General features: G+C 54.8%; 1 long non-coding RNA gene across 1 annotated transcript in view; it reads right to left on the bottom strand.

The window, feature by feature from the left end:
* Positions 1-7,937: 7,937 nt before the first annotated feature.
* Positions 7,938-18,462, bottom strand: part of LOC110344158 (uncharacterized) — a 52,903-nt gene continuing 42,378 nt past the window's right edge. The window contains exon 3 of the long non-coding RNA XR_015446481.1: positions 7,938-11,717. This is a non-coding gene — a long non-coding RNA (uncharacterized LOC110344158). The remainder of the gene's footprint in view (positions 11,718-18,462) is intronic.

Genomic DNA, 18,462 nt, shown 5'->3' with positions numbered 1-18,462 from the left:
TGCCAAGGGTGGTTGGTGCAGTGGGGCCCAAAGGGGTAACTGCTCCGCTCTTGGAGCCTCAGTTTCCGCCTCTGTGAAGTGGGCTGATGGCAGCTGCCTCTCCGCACCCTGCATCGGAGCCAGCGCAGGGGAGGCCGTGGGGAGGCGGGGGAGCTGGGCGCCACTCCACGCACCCCCATCCCCTATGGGCCGTTGTCGAACTGGCCTGGTTTCCCTGCCAATCACTGAAATGAGTTGTCCAAAAGAGTTTCATAGCGAGATGGCCACGTGTGAAGCGGAAGAACAAAGCCTAAGTCCGCTCCCAGGACTAGGTGTGGAGTGTCCTGGTGCGAACGCTGGAGATGATTGGGAGGAGGCCGGCCTGAGCCGTCTGCGCATGCGCGATCACAGCACAAGCTGTTACCCATGGTGACCAGCGCGCTGTGGGGGTGGAAGGACTGCTATGTGTCTATGCCTCTGAAGCTGGTGGGGTTTTTTGGTTTTGTTTTGTTTTTTGGTACCAGGGAAAGAACTCGAGTCCTTGCGCTTTCGAGGCAGGCGGCAGAACTACTGAGCTAAATCCCAAGCCCAAGCTGGTGGTTTTTAAACGTCAATTAAAACCAAGCAACTAAGTGCAGGTGGTGGGGGCTCAGGCGAGGGTTGAGTCAGGTTTGCCAAGTTCATCTCTGAGTCCTGGGCCGAGCCCCAGCCTTCAGCCCCAGAGGCTGTGATGTGGGACCCAACTGCGAGTTCTCCCCCAGCTCTGAGGGCTCTGCAGGAAGCCTCCCCACCACCACACATAAGGAGCCCCCAGCCAAGCCAGCCCTCTGGGCTCCCCTGGCTCAGCATTGTAACCCCAGCCCTGAGCCCCTGAAAGTGTGTGCAAACTGCAGGGGTGTGTAAAACGCCCGCAGTGCTCCTGGGGTCTTCAGGGCTCACCACCCTGAAGCGTCAGGCTGCAGCTCTGCCTTCCTGTTCCCGCATCACTAAGCTGGCCCCTGGCATTGAGGACCCCAGCTCCACTGTGGCTCCATGCCCAGTGCACATCCACGGAGCCCATCATCTGTCCCAAGTTGTCCATGTCACCCCATTTTGTGACCTTTGTCTCGTGTCTGGGTGGGATTCATCTGCCTGAGCCACACGCTCTCAGGTCATGGGAGCCACCAAAGAGGTCATATGTGCTGCTGAGTGCCAGGTGGAGACCAGGAACCTTTGCATGTGTTACCACAGTCCTCCCAGCTCCCTGAGGTGTATCGGTCAGGGAAGCTGGGCTTGCTGAGTAACAAACAGCCCTCACATTCCCATGACCCACCCCAGTTGGCATCTCACGTATGACTTTGCAGTTGGTGGAGACTTCTGTTCACTCTCATTCTGTGAGACGCTGCAGATGCCCACAGCAGAGGGAAGACGAGATTCAATCCAGCTTGGAAATGACACGCATCCTGTGCCCACAGATCACTGGCCAGCATGAGGCCCGTATCTAACCCCCCAGGTGTTTAAGAAGCAGGGGAGCCCAGCCCAGCACTAATCACCCCTCCCACACACACACATGTGTGTGTGGGTATCGAAGTTGACAGCCCTTGGAGGGCACAGGAGGAGCAGATCTGGCCGCTCCCAGGCTCCCTCTGCTGCCCGCCCGACCCGGGGAAGGTCCTGCAGGGACGGGGGAGGGGACGGGTGTCTGCAGTCTGCAGGCCCTCGGGACAGCCCCGGCCGGGCCACGTTAGCTCCAGGGTGTTGAGTGAAGGGTCTGTGACAACTGTCACAGTGCTGCCTTGGCCGGGCCCTTCGCGGGAGGGACAGTCTGTCCGTCTAGCCAGAGTCACAGTCCAGCTGGGGCGCCGAGGCGATCGAAAGCCGGTGTGTGAACGATCAGATGCCGGGTCTGCGCCTGCCGCCTCCCGGGGCGCCCGGAACACCCGACCGAGCGCCTTGAAATGGCTGTGTCCTGGAGCTGGCGCACGGCGCAGGGTCCTTAGAAGGCTCGGGACACGGGGACTCCGGACACCGCTCCAAGTGGCAGCGAAGAGAGGGGTAAACTAAGGAGCCATGTCCGCCCCTCACCGCTTAGTGGGGCTCTCGGGGAGTCACAGAGCCTCCTGACCTGGGGCACCCCGCGCCCCGCCCTCTGCCCTGCTCTGCCGGGAGCCGGCCGAGCCCTCAGGAGCACACACAGCGCCAGGCTGCAGGCCGGAGACTGGAGGCCGCGCTCGGCGTCCCGCGGATCGGATCACAGCAGCCCGGGAAGAATCGCGGCCCAAACATCCTGACCTCGGGGCTCCCGGGCAGAGAGCCCCCGGCACCCAGCTGCCGCGCTGGGCAGCACTGTGGACCTCTCCAGCCCGCAGGCAGAGCCGCTCGGGGATCTGGCAGTGTAGACGGAGCGGCTGAGACCCGGGAGTGAGGCAGGCTCGGGGCTGCAGAGAGCCGGGCCGCAGGAGATTAGTGGGGCTGAGCTCCGCGTTTGGGGATTTTAATGGCTGTCGTGAGGTTAGGCAGAGAATTTGTAGTCTACACGCAGCTCTTCTGTAGGTGTGACATAATTTCCAAATTTAAAACGAAAACAAAGCATAAAACAAACTACAGGTAGCAACTTGCTGCTCCAGCGCTGGGAGAAGCCGGCGCCTGTCTTTGTTGGTGCGAGGCCGCCCTCTTCTGGCGATGTAGACACAGTGCAGCACCTGGCCCCAGGTAGGGTCAGGACTACCGAGGTCACTGGAGCCACCCCAGGCCTCCGGCCGGGCCTCACAAATTCTGAACCCCTGGGGTTTCTTCCCACCCTTTCCACTTCAGACGTGACCCTCCTCAGAGCACTGAGTGCCAGTTACAGAGAGGCCGCTTGGCACTTACGGCTGGCAAGCAGGGAATCGCTCTTTCTCCAAAGCCCAGGGGCCTGGGCGGTGTAGGTTACTAAATGAATTGTTGAGCCAGTGTGGTGGTGCATACCTGTGATCCCAGCACTTGGTAGGCTGAGGCAGGAGGGTTGCATGCTCAAGCCCAACCTGGGCAACTAACTTGGTGACTTAGCAAACCGTGACTGGAAATTATTTGTAAAAAGGGCTGGAGATGTGGTCCCGTGCAAAGGCCCTGGGGTTCAATCCCCAGTACTGCCAAAAAAAAAAAAAAAAAGAATTGTTGAAAAATATATTTAATATCATAGTTTCTCCCTCCCCCCAGGGAGACTCCAAGCCTATGAGCTCTGGTGGGGAGTAGAGGGGTCAGCGGCCCTTGTGTTTGGTCTGTCACTGGATTTGGTTTACTGGGGGTTTGTGGGTGAGGGACATGGGGGGGACCAGAGTGCCTCGAGGGCCCAAGAGGTCACCCACACCTGCAGGGAGCAGGGTGGGGTAAGTGCTGCGCCCTTAGGCAGACACTGAGTAATGTCCCCAGAGGGCACAGCTAGGAGGTGGCACTGCTGGGAGCCCCTAAGGTCACTGGGGCACACCCCTGAGGGGGACAGTTGGACCCCGCCCTCTCTGCTTCCTGGCTGGTGACGTCAGCGGCCTCAAGTGCCCCCTGCCCTAGGCACTGGGTTGAGATGTCGAGGCTGGAAGCTCCACAGCATGAGCCAGAGGGAGCCTTTCATCTTCATAGTCCATCCCTGAGCGTATTTTGTTAGGACAGTGGAAAGCTGCCTGGCACGGCTGGCAATGGGACAAGGGACAGGACAGGGCCTCGGCCAGCAGAGCAGAGCCCCTCGGCGGCCAGCCCTGCCCAGCAGGGAAGGAGGGGAAGGGCCGGTGGGCTCAACATCACCATGGCCTGCCAACTGCAGCCTGGGCACACGGCCGGCCTCCTGGCAGGGGCTTGGAGGCCGAGTTTCACTCTCTCCTCCTCCGTATTTGTAGATGGACATTCATGGTGCAAAGGCATCAGGGCTGGGAGAGTACAGCAAGCAGTGAGGAGCTCGTTGTGCCTCTGACACTGTGCGGGGTCAGCGCCTTGGTCCCACGAAGAGGGGATGACAGTAACCCCCATTGGCCGGATGGAGAAACGGAAGCTGTGTGTCAGGCCTGCCAGGTAGGTGGGGTCAGGGCTGGGTTTGTCCATGACCAACCCTAAAACATACAAGGCCCTTGCCCCCACCCACCCTGGACTCTCACTATGTAATTCAGGCTGGCCTCGAACTCACAGCGATCCTCCTGCCTCAGCCTCCCGGGTAACAGGCGTGCACTACCATGCCTGGCTGAAGCTCCTGCTGTTCCCGTTTCTCACACAGCCTTGGACCAGGAGCCAGAGGAAGGGGCTGTAAAGGGGTGGGCTTTGGGGTCCCGACCTCTCCTGCATCCATGTAGCCCCAGGGGCATCTGGAGACAGAGACGGGCACACAGGTTGGGAAGAGGGTGTCCCTGAGGACTTCCGGGAGGAGGGACTGGCAGGAAGCTGGGGGGGACATACAAGTACCCTAGCACTGCCGTTCCACTAACAGGGAAGCGGCCCAGGTTTATTCTTGTGTGTGACGTTCACTGGGACGGGTTTTATTAACTCATTTCATTAGTTCAGTTTGTCCATCACTTCTCGCCGAGTGTCTGCCGGGTTGTCCTGTGGGGATGCTGAAAGCAATAAATATCACCCTCGATGATCTGATCCACAAGTTCATCTCCATGGGGGCAGAGAAGGGTGGGTACAACGCCCTGTGGCAAGTACTAAGTTGGGGAGTTGCAAATAGCTCTGGGAGCACTGAAGCAGCAGCACAAGGACCTCCTCTTGAGACCAGTCAGGAAAGGAATTCAGAAAGTAGGTTCTCATTTAGACTAACGTGTAAATGACTAATGTTTTGAAAAAATCTGTTCCTTGGAGAGATGAGCCAGAGAATGTCTGCCTTGACTCCCAGGAGGCAGGATTGATTGAGAAGTTTTGATAAGCAAAAGGGAATCGGGTTAGAGCTGTAGTTAGAAGCATGACTTGAACATCAGAATATCCGGACTTGAGTCTCAACTCTATAGTGTACGTATAAGCCGTTTGATTTGGGCCAAGGACTTGGCTTCTCTGCACTTGCCTCCCTCCCTGGGAAATGAAAATAAACAGAGAATTCATCTCATAAAGCTTTGGGGAAGATAGAGAATTCAAATAGGGTACCCCGCCTGTAAGCAGTGCTCAGTAAATGTTAAAGGAAAAGCCAAGTGTGTTAGGAGGAGGAGAGGGGAGGAAGAGCAGGAGACAGGGTAGGGGCCTCAAAAGTGAGGCGGGGAAGACGAGAGAGAAGAATTAAGAGTGAGAGCGAGTGTTGCACTTCCAAACACGTTTAGATAAGTGTGGTTTGGGGGGTTTTTTTTGGTACCGGGGCTCGAACTTGGGTCCTTGCACTTGCGAGGCAGGCAACGGAACCACTGGGCTAAATCCCTGGGGCATGGTGTGGTTCTTCTTGAGACAGGGTCTGGCTATGTAGTCCAGGCTGTGATTTCATGGCAATCCTCCTGCCTCAGCCTCCTGAGTGCTGGGATTACAGGCGAGCACCACCATGCCCAGCATGATATGTGTGTTTTCTCACGTGATCCTCTTCACGACCCTCCATCTTTGTTTCCAGGCTGTGTTGAGCCTATACATGGAGGGGAAACTGAGGCCAGAGGGGAAGTGATTCCCTGGGGCCTCAAGTGGCGGTGTCCAGACTCCCGGGGATCTTCAGAACCGCCTGGGCTTCCTCATGTGCCCCTGTGCTGCGGCGCTCAGCCATGCGGGTGGGCCCAGGGCTCCTGAGGGCCTTGTCCTAGGGTGGTGATGAGAGGCGACACCCCGCCTCCTGTCCCCCTGCTGTTCCCCAACACCATCCTGGCGGCTGGTGACAGCAGGTGATGATGACTTGGAACCAGAAGCCGTGTTGGGGTTTGACCTGAATTTTCTTCCTTCTCTGACCCTCTCCATCTTATGGCGTGGGGATCTCGGGCTCAGAGAGGTTGAGTGACTTCCTGAAGCCACAAAGGACCGCCCGGTCTCCCTCGACTGCAGAGCCCTCCTCTTTCCTGTCCATAGCTCGTTCCCCACTGGAGTCCCGGAGGAGGCGGCGCGGTTAGCGGCCAGACACTGGGAAGATACCGGGTTAAACAGTGACCTCTGCATTAAGACTCGTCACCTGGGGGCAGTGGCGCACACCTGGCGGCCTAGCTACTGGGGAGGCTGAGGCAGGGGGCTCTGCACCCACCAACACCTGATGGCCCCACCTCCCAGCGCCATCATTTTGGAGGTGTGGATCTCAACACAGGAATTGGGCTGCGGGCACCCAGATGGTCAGGGCACCCAGATCCCGTGCTTTGTGCAGCCCGTCCCTGGCTCCTCTCTGTCCAGGAGGTGACAGCAAGGTGGTCTCCTCCACCCCCCTATTATCGGCCCCGGACTCAGCCTGGCCCTCTTCACCCAAGTCCTGAGTCCAGGGAGAGACTCCGGATCACTCCACTGTGTCCTTCAGGGGGACAGGTGGGACTCCTGTAGGACATCAGGCAAGGGACAGATTAGAGAGATACCCCAAGATGCCCCTACCTCAACTCAGGGTCTTGTCCTTTTTTGGTTTTTTCTGAGACAGGGTTTCTCTATGTAGTTCAGGCTGGCGTTGAATTCACTATGGAGCCCAGGGTGGCCTGGAACTCATGATGATCCTCCTGCCTCAGCCTCCTGAGTGCTGGCATTACAGGCGTGCAACACTATGCCCAGTTAGGGTGCTGTCTTACAACAGGGTCAGTAGGCTGTGCTGCTGTTTTTGTAAATAAAGTTTTATAAGAACACAGCTGTGGGCCCAGGATTTAGCTCAGTGGTTCCGGCGCCTGCTGCGCATGAGCAAGGTCCCGAGTTCCATCCCCCGGTACAAAAAAAAAAAAGAAAGAAAGAAAGAATACAGCTGTGCTCATTCACATACGTGTTACCAACAGCTGCTAAAATAGAGTTGCAGAGTCGCTGGAGGCCACATGGTCATTCTCCAGCCCTTTACGGACCATGCTGGCCACCCCCTCTGTCTCAGAGGCCGTAGGCAACGTAAGGGACAGGGGTGGGGTCCGGATCTGCACCGAGGTCGTGGCTCAGGGGCCGCATGAACGGCTGGACAGGTCACAAAGGCGGGCGGGTGCCACTGCCACCTCTGACTGCTTGGGATGGGAGTGGCGCAGAGGGACGCTGGGGACAGTGCAGTCCCCTCCGCCAGCCCCATGTGCCCTCCACCGCGGGCGGGGAGCAGGTGGCGGCTTCGGTCGGGCTCCCAGCCAGGTCGCCACCGTCCAGATACCCGCTCCTCCTCAGACGCCTCTGAAGGCAGCTTTTGCTTGCGAAGGAGGCGCAGATGCTCCTGGGGTTTCCCTCCTTGGGACCCAGGAGCGGGAGGGACACTGGGGACACCGTGGGGGGGGGCGAAGACTCCGTCGTCCTGTCAAGGGACAGCCATGTGGGGCCGTGGCGGCCGGGTCTCCACACTCGGGGAAGGGGCCCCTGGCAGCCCCGGTATCAGAGGAGGAAGCAGAGCGGGGCCCCAAGCCGCAGCGCCTGCCGGGTACCCACCCCGCCCTGCTCAGGCTCTGCCGGGGCCGGGTCCTTCTCGGCACCGCCCTGGCACCTCCGCCGGCCAGCCCGCTGCACCTCTGTCTCCTCCTGCGTCTCAGCCTGTGTGCGACAGCTCCACCTGCCTGCTCCTCTGTGCCTCTCCCTCAGCCCCAGCCCCTCCGTCTCCTTCTCTGTGCCAAACCCACCCGGGGGCCACCTGACTCTTTCCTCTAACTGATGTTTCTCCCTCTCCCCTCTATTTAGTGCCTATTTCTATAGAGTTTTTAGGATGATGGTTTTCAAATTGAGCATCATGAAGTGTGGTAGTCATGAAGTTAGTCAGTACTAGGCTGTGATAATTAGAAAAGAGACAGAGAGAACAGAATAGGGGTAGGCGTGGTGGCGCACACCTGTAATCCCAGCACTCAGGAGGCTGAGGCAGGAGGATCACCATGAGTTCAAGGCCAGCCTGGGCTACATAGTGAGACCCTGTCTCAAAAAACAGAGAGAGAGGGAGAGGGAGGGAGGGAGGGAGAGAGAGAGAGAGAGAGAGCAGATCAGAGTGTGCTGCACATAACTGTCTTGTGAATTAATTTCACTACATAAATATGTGTGCTGAGCTCTACTGTAAAACGCTTCCACTATGAGATTTGACTAATACGTTTAAAAACCACTAATTGACAATGCTTTGGTTACAAGTAAGATAAAAGTCTGACCCCTCAGGCCTAACCCCAGAAGGAATGTGTTATCTCCACCAAGAGGAGTCCAGGGTCAGCCTTAACCAGCTCCCAGACACAACCATTGGGGACTTAGCTTCTTTCCTTCCCCTTTTGCCCTCAACCCTCTCAGTGAGCAAGCTCACTATCCTAATGGTCACAAAGTGGCTGCTGGGGCTCCATCAACCCTGGCAGGTCCACTCCCTTTCATGTCTTCTTAGACGTCAGAACACATATTGCACATCTCATCAGCCAGGACAGGCTCCAATGCTCATCTTTTAACCAATCACTGACAAGGGAGGCGGGAGGACCCTGTGACTGACCACACTAATCACAATAATCCTAATGGACCCTCTTCCTTCCATGTGTAGATGCCCAGAGTAGAGGACACCAGCAGGCCAGGAAAAGCCTGCCTGGCTCCCACCAGCATCTGACACAGCCTCTCAGTGTCCCTCTGCCTGGGTCCTCCCAGGGGGAAGACGGGGGCTTTGGTGACCCTGTTCTGAGCAGTCCCTGCTCCCCGGGAGGCTGGCCTAGCCATGAGGTCTGCCACGTGAGAGTCACCACCACTGGGACACAGCCTGGCCTAGGGTAGCCCCGCTCCCAGAGGGTCCCCGAGTCTGCTCCAGTGGCAATCCTCTTGGTGAGGTGACATGATCCAGGCATAGCACCCATTATGTGTCTGTCCTGCATTGTCAGGCCCTGTGGACTCATCTGAAAAAGAACCATCCTCACCTACGTGCAGACAACACAGTGGAGAGGCTTTGTGATTTACCAGCCCATGTGGAGCACCCCGGGGTTTCCCAGGGGGTCTGGTCAGGGTCTCCTAGGAAGGCCCTGAGAGGTGGGGTAAGGGCATTGAAGTTGGACGGAGCATAATGAAGAATTTGGCAGCCTCTGTGCCTTGTTCCTGGGAGGTCAATTCTAAAATTTCCCAAGTAACCTGAGTGTCAGTGTCATTCACGGTGCCCCCTCAGCCCCAGCTGAGAGTTTATGCCAGCAAGTCTTTCTTGTGGCCCCTCTGGAGTCTAAGAATGAGACATCTTGGGAAGGACTGGCCAAGTCACATACATGGAGCGAGTGACGAGAGAGTCAGGGACTTGAGTTGAGTGACATCAGGCTGACCTGGGGGTGGGGGTCCAGTCAGGTGGCCCATGCTTGTCACACTCACGTGTGAAGCCCAGCGACCGACTGAGTCACACTTCGGTGCTGAGTGGGAAAGTGTTCCTGAGCCCCGGGAGCCCCCAAACCTGCTCGTGTCTGTCCCCGTGGCTGGCTTTGATTTGTCACTGTGATAAAGCTGCAGTGGCCAGAGAGGCACACACTGCGTGACTCCGTTCATGCAAGGGACAAAAAGGAGGACGGGGTGGCCTGGGGCTGGGGTGGGAGCGCTGTCCTGGGCCAAGTGTCTCTGGGAAGGTGCGCTGGTAACGATGTGAGCGTGCTTAACGCCACTCACCTGCGCACTGAAAAGGGCTCAGATGGTCAATTTCACGTGGATTTTACTCCAGTTGTTGAAAAATACGCCATCATCCATCCAGCGCGCTGCTGAGTTCTGCGAGTCTTCCCAGCCAGTCCTCTCCCTGGGGTGATCCTGGGGACTCCTGAACCCCGAGCCAGCTGGTCAGAGCACGGGGGGCCCTGGAAACCCTGGAGCTTGTCCCCAACGCCTGCAGTGGGGCAGCTTTGACTGGGACTCAACCTGGGAAGTCTGGCCAGACTCGGGGTGGGCGGGGCAGAGGAGGGAGAAAGGGCCTCTGGCTTCGGGGCCCTGAGTATCTGTGACGCCTGCACGGAGACCCTCAGAATCCCCGCCCCTCATTCTGTGCCCACTTTTGGGCTGTGGGGCTCCCTCCCTCTGGTGCTCTCTAGGGTGTGTTGTGCATACGTGCCTGCGTACGTGTGTGCGTTGTCTCCCCATTGGCGCCCTGAGCGCCTCGAGACCTGAAAGTTGATTTTCTGCTACTGTGTTACTTCCCAGCACCAGAGGGTTTCTTAGTAATGATCGGACAGCTTCTCGATGTCTGCAGTGGGAGGGTCTGGAGCGGTGGTTGGAGAAGCCCTGCACCACACACAGGAGTAGGAGGACAGCCGTGGAGCTGTCACACAGCCCACCCACCAACCAGCGAGACAAAACCCTGGCCACGCCTGCACCCCAAGGCGCGGTGACCCTCGGCCCTCCTTCCAGGGCCACTAGGCAGGCTCAGACCCCCGGGGGGTGACCTCGCTGCCCCGGGGATGGGACTGTTTAATTAGAGCACCTTGGCTTGGAAACACTCACCCATTTATGGGGAAAAAGCGACAGGCTGTTAAGGACATGCCATAAGTTTTACAGTTATTGGATTTTTCAACTTGTTTACAAAAGCAATATTGTTAAATGGCCAACGGCTAGGCCCAGTTGTTTTTCCTCCTGTGCCTTCTGAAGACAGGAAAGCATATTATCTCCCCCAGCCAGCTCCCCGGAGGTGTGTGGAGCGGCTTTCCATTTCGCTATCTGTTTAATTATCCATTCAGCCGGGGGGGCTTACGAGAAAGCTCACTGCCAGATCTGCTCTGGAGTGCGGTGGAGAGCTCCCTCCCTCTCCTCAGCCCCCTGCTCAGCCCCCACCTGCAGCCTCCCTCTAAGAAAAGCCCCCCCAACTGGCCCCTTGTAACAATGCACCCAAAAGGGGCTGCAGGTGACCCTGAACTTGACGGAACACCTCTGTGGCATAGGCTCTTCCTTGTGCACAAAAACATTGCTTTACAAGAGTGGTTTCCAATCCAGGTTGCCTGGCACCAGGACACCCTGGGGAGGTTTTAAAAATAAACCTTGCTCGGCTGTACCCTTCCAGGTTGTGACTGAGAGGGTCTACCTTCCTTTGCCCTGGGGTTCTCCAGGCTTTCCTGGGGGAGGGCGTGGCTGGAAACCAGGCCCCACCCTCTGCTCTTAGTGCCAGCACCAAGTGGGCGATATGCACCTACTCGGCTGGTTGAGCTTATCCAGCGTACCCTGGTGGGAAGTCATCCCATGGTAACGTCCAGGTGGCCGGCCCCAGCATCATCCTGCAGCCAAAACACTGGGAAGTGCATGGGAGCAGATAGATGTGAGGATCCTGGGAACGGCCTTCCTGGGGCACAGGTGCAGAGCCCCACCTTTCCCTGGGAAAGTGCAGCAGATGACGGTGACCTTGACAGCTGCTGCTGGTTTGGCTGAGTGGCGCAGAAGGAAGGGTGGAGGCCAAGAGCTCACAGTGGGACACCTGTTCCTGCCCACCCTAACTTGTTGCCAGAGGAGGTGGCCACACATTCACTTCCTGCATTCCCTTTCCTGCCCACCCCCCCTTTGTAGTAGTTGAGTGAAGACAGTAGTGGCCGTAATGATCGCACTAAGGCTGTATTAGTTTTCTACCACTGTGACAAACAGCCAAGATAAATCAATTTAAAAAGAGAAAAGGTGTATTTTGCCTCACAGTTGCTGTCTGTGGTTGCTTGGCCTTGATGCTCTGAGTCTGAAGTGAGACAGAATGTCATGCAGGGGCCTGTGGCAGCCGAAACAGCTTGCTTTGTAGCAGCCAAGATCTGTAAGAGAAAGACAGGAAGTGGCAGGGTCCCAATATCCCCTTCCAGGTCATGCCCCCCCCCGCTGTGACCTCACTTCCGTTTCCCAGGCCCCACCTCTGAAAGTCTCTCACACCTCCCCTTAGTACAACAAGCTGGGGAACAAGCCTTCATTACACAGGCCTTGGGGGACACCTGAGACCCAAACAATGATGAAAATTAGGCACTCTACAGCACTTTGCAGTCTTGAACACACATGTGCATCCATTATCTTGCTCCTTCCTTACCATGTCTCTGAGATGTAAGCAATGAGCTATCACACGGGCAATGGCCTTAGCTGTAATGATGTTCTGCTTTGCCACAGGTCCAGGCCACCAAGGCCAAGCAACAACAGTGTGCAACTGTGAGCCAAGATAAATCTTTCCTTTTTTAAAGTTGATTTATCTTGGGTGTTTGTCACAGGAGTGGAAAACTAACGCAGCCTTAGTGTGATCATTACGGCCATTACTGTCCTCATTCCAACTACTGCAGAGGAGAGGGATGGGGAAGTGAATGCAGGATGTAAATGCATGGTCACCTCCTCTGGTGACAAGCTAGGGTGGCCAGGAGCAGGGCTCTCACCTTGAGCTCTCTGGCTCCACTCTCCCCACTGCAGAGAAGATCCAACACAGGAGTGAAGGACTTGAAATAGGTCACAGAATGGCTAAGCAATGGATCAGAAATTGGCCTTCAGATCTTCTAATCCCAAGTTCACAGCCCCATGGGCCTCCTTTATTATAAACACACATGTATTATAAATCCACAAGTAAAGGTCTTCTGTATGTTTGACTATTTGGGTAGCCAAGGTAAGTAAGGGAAGGCTGAGATCCTCAGTACATCATAGAAACTTGAGGCTCCAAGAGGTTAAAGTGACCACATGGCTGGAACCTTCATAAATTGGATGTAAAGTTGGGTTTAAGTGAATAGCAGGGGAAAAAATGAGATTGAAAATAAAACTGTAACCCCAGCACTTGGGAGGCTGAGGCAGGAGAATTGCTGTGAGTTTGAGTCTACCCTGGGCTACATAGTGAGTTCAAGGCCAATTAAATGACATAGCAAGACCCTGTCTAAATAAATAAATAAATAAATAAATAAACAAACAAACAAACTATAGCTCTTATAAGCTTTGGCTCTGACCAAGGTACTTAAATTTTAACCATTGTCATCTATGCTAAGGGAAATTTTATTTTTGGTACCAGGGATCAAACTTGGGACCTTGCGCTTTCAAGGCAGGCAGTGGAACCAGTGAGCTAAATCCCCAGCCCTAAGGGAAATTTTTTTTTAAATAAATCAATCTACTTTAATACTTTTATAAAAAAGCAAGAATCAAAAAGATCTTCTTAGCTAGATAGTGAGAAAACCAAGGGTGTTAAAAACTAGTTCAAACCAGGCATGGTGGTCATCCTTATAATCCCAGCATTCTGAGAGGCTGAGGCAGGAGGGTCTCAAGTTTGAGCCCAGCCTGGTCAATTTAGTGACTTAGTGAGACCCTGTCTCAAAAACTAAACTAAACTAAAATAAGAGGGCTGGAGATATAGCTCAGTGTAAAGGTCCTGGGTTCAGTCTCCAGAACCACAAAAACAAACAAAACCCTGGTTCAAAGGAGAATTCAAAGAGCACAGTACACAGATGCTACTTCAGCCTACCTACAGTTACAAATATGGCCAATATTCTCAGGGCAATAATCCTGTTCCAACAGGCAGCATCCATTTGAATCTCTGTATACAGGAACAGTCTGTATTCACATCAGTTTTCTATAATTTGCAGAGTTATAAAATACCTCCAAGACATTAAAAGACACAGATAGCTAGAAAGGTGCACAATTCGAGACAGCCCTGATCTCTGTAAACATGTCCACATTTTCCCTCGTATCGTGAAGTAGGAGTGATTTAAGGCTACTGTGAAGGTCGCAGAGAAGTCCTGTGTTATTGCCTGGCGTGAAGTAGCCAACAAAGGCCCTGTCTTCCCTGCTGAGGTCAAAGCCCTTCTGCTCTGGGATGGCTTCCCAACTGCCCATGACCTTTCCCATCCCCAAGAATGATTCAGAGGACAACTGGGCCTTGATGTCACCCAGACCCAGGATCTGGTCTTGGCTCCGCCACAACCTTCAGCTTCAGACCAATTTGTGTAATAGTTGAATGAACATGGACTGTGGAGCCAGAGAAAGGGATGTCCGAACCCCATTTGAACCCCAGTTCTCCTTCTGTGTGACTGCACATTAATTGTTCAACATCTCTGAGCCCACATTGCTCTTCTGTCAGATGAATAATGGGTTTTTTTGTTTTTTGGTACTGGGGATCGAACTCAGGACCTTGTGCTTGCCAGGCAGGCCTGGAGCCACTGAGCTAAATCCCCAGCCCCAAATAACTGTTTTTTGAGGAACCCTAAATGCTATGCTGAGTGGAGTTGGGTAACATATGCTACAGTGCTCAGCAAGCATCAGCCTCCATTCTCTGCTTTCCTGAACCCCTGGGGGCACTCTGGGGTTCCCCACACCCGACACCCCACCTCTGTCCCCTGCCCTGTGGCCAGCCCTCCACCCCTGCACTCAGGGAGTTTTAGTACTACCCTGGAGCTAAGCTAAGGACAGAGTGAAGGTCAGGCATGAGAAAGTCCTGGAGAGGAGGAATGGCGACGGGTGGGGGACGGAGGGCATAGGACCCGGGCTCACTGCGCCAAAGCGCTGGGCCTGGCTTCTAGCCGGAGCTGATCCTTGCAGTGGGCACTGGAGATTCAGACTCATGGAGGTGCTCGGCAGACACCAGAGGGCACGGGACAAAGACAGGGGCTGAGGAATGAGTGGGATGCTGTGAAGGTTGCCTGTGCTCACTTTGGCCAGGGGCGGGAGCCCAGACAATGACGGGAGGGTTTGATGTTCCATGCTTTGAGTGATGCACAAAGGCATTTAGACTTCACTCTTCAGACAGACGGTGGGCTGCGGGGGAACAGGCTGGGGACTTGGGTCTCCTTACCAGCAGAAGGTCACCATGGAAACCGCACCTGGCCCGCTTGGGACCCTCCCTGGTGTCTGACACAGGGATTCCTAGTCACAAGCCAATGTCACCGTGTGTGTCACTGCTGGCCGGCTGCTCTGCTCCTGACCCAGCCCCACCTCAGCTTCCCCACCTTTTCCTCTCACCTCAGGTTGACTGCCGCCCTGGTGCAGCTGGTGTGGCAGTGAGGAGCCGAGACTCTGGCCTCCGACTCCCAGCCCTGAACATCCGCCGCCACACCCCATGCACAGTTCAGCTACCTTCACCTCTCCTGGCCCCAGTTCCTTATCTGCAAACTGCGGGTGTTGAGCCCTGTGTCTTGTGGGGCTCTGCACTGCGGGGCCTGCCTCACACGCAGTAAGCACCCTCCACCACTGCGACTGCACCCCAAAACCCAGCTCCAGCCTGAGCCACACAAGCAGAGGCAGGCTCTGGGTTCCACCTGCCTCGTGCCTGCCCCAGGCCCCTGGGCTCCTCCCTGAGCCTCAGGATTCGTCCCCTTGCTGTCTTCTTGTTGCTGGAGCAATTTTCTGTTGCCCAACTCTGCAGCCACAGATGCCACATCAGCCTGGACATCCCCTCCCTGCAGCTCCAGCTCCCGCGTCCCAGTGCTCTTCTCCTCCCCCTCCTCCTTGAATTCTCTGGTCACCTTTGTGACTTTTGGTTGGGGACACTCGTTTCTATGGCGCTGCTTGTCAGGAATTTCCTAGGGGTGCTGTGACAAAGGACCACAAACTTAGTGGCTTGAACACAACAGAAATGTACCCCCTCGCATTTCTGGAGACCAGAAGTCTGAACTCAAGATGTTACGAGGCCACACTGACTCCAAACGCTCTACGGAAGGACTTTTTCTTGCCTCTTCCAGCTTCCGGTGGCCCTGGGCCCATTCCTTGGCTTATGGGAGCATAACAGCAATCTGCCTCCATCTTCCCGTAATCTGTGGCCTATCTCTGCATCCCTGCGTCCTTTCTGTCTCTTACAAGGACAGGCTTACTGCACTCTGCACCCACCCTCACCCAGTAAGATCACACCTCACTCCCTAATTACATCTGCAAAGACTTCATTTCCAAGTAAAGCCACTTCCTGAGGCCCCTGGTAGACGCCATGCCACCCACTACAATAACAGACTGAACAGCAAGACCCTACCTACCTCTCCTTGATGGTCCATGCCGAAAGCTGAAGACAGAGTGGCTGTCCCCACACAGGCACCAGGGCCCAGCTGTCCCCTCCGAGGCACCCCCGCCTCTCAGACCCGGTGTTCACCTGGCTCCTGGCAGTCCAAGTTGCTCTGGGAGCCTCAGTCGCTGCTGGACCCTCCCAAGCCTCCCACCTACACACCGCGGGCAGGGGCCCTCCATCAAAGCACACACTGTAAATAAAGCCATTTCCGTTTAGGAACTGGTGACAGAGAAAGAAGGCAACAGGAAAAGAATTCAACAAATAAAGGCAAAATCTTCACCATCCACAAAACAATACACAAAAACCAGGGCATTCCTCCGGTCCATCAATAAATAACCCATGCCACAAAAATAATGCATGAGACAGCTTGTGTAATGGTAGCATGTGAAAGACTAGGAACTTTCTAAAATTAATTTTCTTCATTTTGGTTTATTAAAATTGCACTCATCTATCTCCCCTGTTAAATATTTTATTTTTTCATATTAATGGTTGCAATTTCAGCTTGTGCCTGTTTCTGTCATTAACACTGTACAAACTTAATATCATTAGTAGTTTTTCCCTTAATTATGTGACTAGAAAAGAAAAACATCAAAGTTTCCGTGAAATTGGAATAGTATATCTAAATTGCCTCATGTTTATTTTAACATTAACAGTAAATGAAGCTAATGGGCTTTTATATTATTAAAAGCACTCATTTGTGTCCTGCCTGTTCTAATATATAACAAAGCTTTAAAAGATGTTAAATAATTAGTTATTTAATAGGGATGGGTGGAATGGGTCAAACAGAAGGAAAAGTGGAGGGTAACCAAAGTGTACAATTGAGGGGGTCCAGGCCCTCCAGAGCTTTCAGGTGGGACTCCCTCTCCCCCTGGCTGCTGGCCTGCTGGTAGTGTGATAGCTCCAATTTATAATGACCCTGCGGCAGAAAAGCAACAAAATCTATTGCGGCCCCACAGAGGACACACACGTGTGTTGGGGGGGATAATGTTTGCAATTATTTCTGAGCAACATCCATTCATAATTCAATACCTGTGCACAGCGCTTGGCTTCCTGCAGCAGCACAGGGCATGCGGGGCTGGGCTCTGGCGGCCCTGTGTAGAGCGAAGCCTTCACCACTGTGGCTGCGGCTGAGCCAGAGCCTCCTCGCCTCCTTGCAGGGGTCTGTGTGGCTCTGGAGGACACCAGGGAGTGGAGGCATTGGTCTCAGGAGCACAGGGGGCCCTAGGAAGACCTGCTGGCTGACACGGCGTGAAGAGGCACCAGAAGCGGTCACTCAAGACACTTGGCATGACTCCCGGTGGTTGCGACTGTCAAGCCAAGCTCCTTGCTTGACATACGAGGCGCTGCCTGTGGGACCCTCGCTCCTGTTCTTCCTAACGCCCTCCTTCGCTCCCACCGTGCGGGACCCTGCACTGTGCTGCTATGCCTGGCACAGGCCAGCTGCCAAACCCCCTCGCCTGCACCGCTGCTGCTGTCCCTCCCTGAAATCACTCTGTCCTTCTTTCTGTCTAAATTCCCAAGCCCCTCCTGGGCCGTCTGCTGCTGACTCCCTGACTCGGGGGGGTCTCAAGCTTGGCCACGTGGCAGAGCCGGGGAGAGGGCTTAGAACGGTACCCGAGGGTTTAATTCTGAGATCTGGGTCAGGGCTGGCCATGTGCATGACACCAGCAGTGTGGGGACCACACTTAGAGACCTACCAGACACACCCAGTCACCCCATGGCACAGGGCACTGCGCTCAGGTGGGCTTTAGAAGTTCTGGGACACCGTCATGTGGCCAACTCTCCTCTCCTCAAATAGACTTCAAGTTCCTGGAGGGCAGGGGCTCTGGGCTATTTCTTCATTGTCTTTGAAACATGCCCAGCTCAAGGATGGCACCCGAGCCACGGCCTCAAGGGAGCTGATTGGCTGGTCCCATGGCAGTTCATTCAGTGGTTGGAGAAATCTCCACTTTACAGGTGAGGAAGTTAGGAGATGAAGTAAGTTGCTGGAGGTCATAGATCATAAGTTACAGATTTATCTCCAGAGCCTCCGCTGATGCTTCTGAATTGAGTCATTTTAATCACAAAGGCTGGGAGCTCAGGCTCCTGGCTTAGGAGACTGCTGAGCACAGAGTTTGGGCTCCCGGAGAGTTTTATTGAATAAGGGGAGAAATAGAGATCATTTCCCCACCATGGACTTGGGGAGCCTTTATTTTGGGGAAGAATACACAGGATAAACAAGCTGCCTCTCTCCTTCTTCTTCCCCTCTGATCAATGCCTGCATTCCATCGCCCTGATCTGAGTCTCAGAGTCCTCGCTGCACCCAGGAGTTGCCATGCCTATGGGAAGAGGAGACCCATCTGCCACTGTTCATAGCCTGGTTAACTTCTCCTACGCGAGAAAACTGAGGTTCAGAAAGAAAATTCAATTTGGCCACACAGCAAGTTAGTGATATGTGTCAGCTATCTCTCACTGTGTAACAAATTGTCCCAAAACTCAGCAGCGAATGACAAACACTTATTAACTCGGAATTTCTGTGGAACAAGAATTTGGGAGCATCTCAGCTGGATGGTTCT

This window comes from Heterocephalus glaber, unplaced genomic scaffold (assembly GCF_053883595.1).
Source record: "Heterocephalus glaber isolate CG9 unplaced genomic scaffold, H.glaber_assembly_v1.0 deba00001689, whole genome shotgun sequence".
NCBI lineage: Eukaryota > Metazoa > Chordata > Mammalia > Rodentia > Bathyergidae > Heterocephalus > Heterocephalus glaber.
This window is presented reverse-complemented; position numbering and strand designations above follow the sequence as displayed.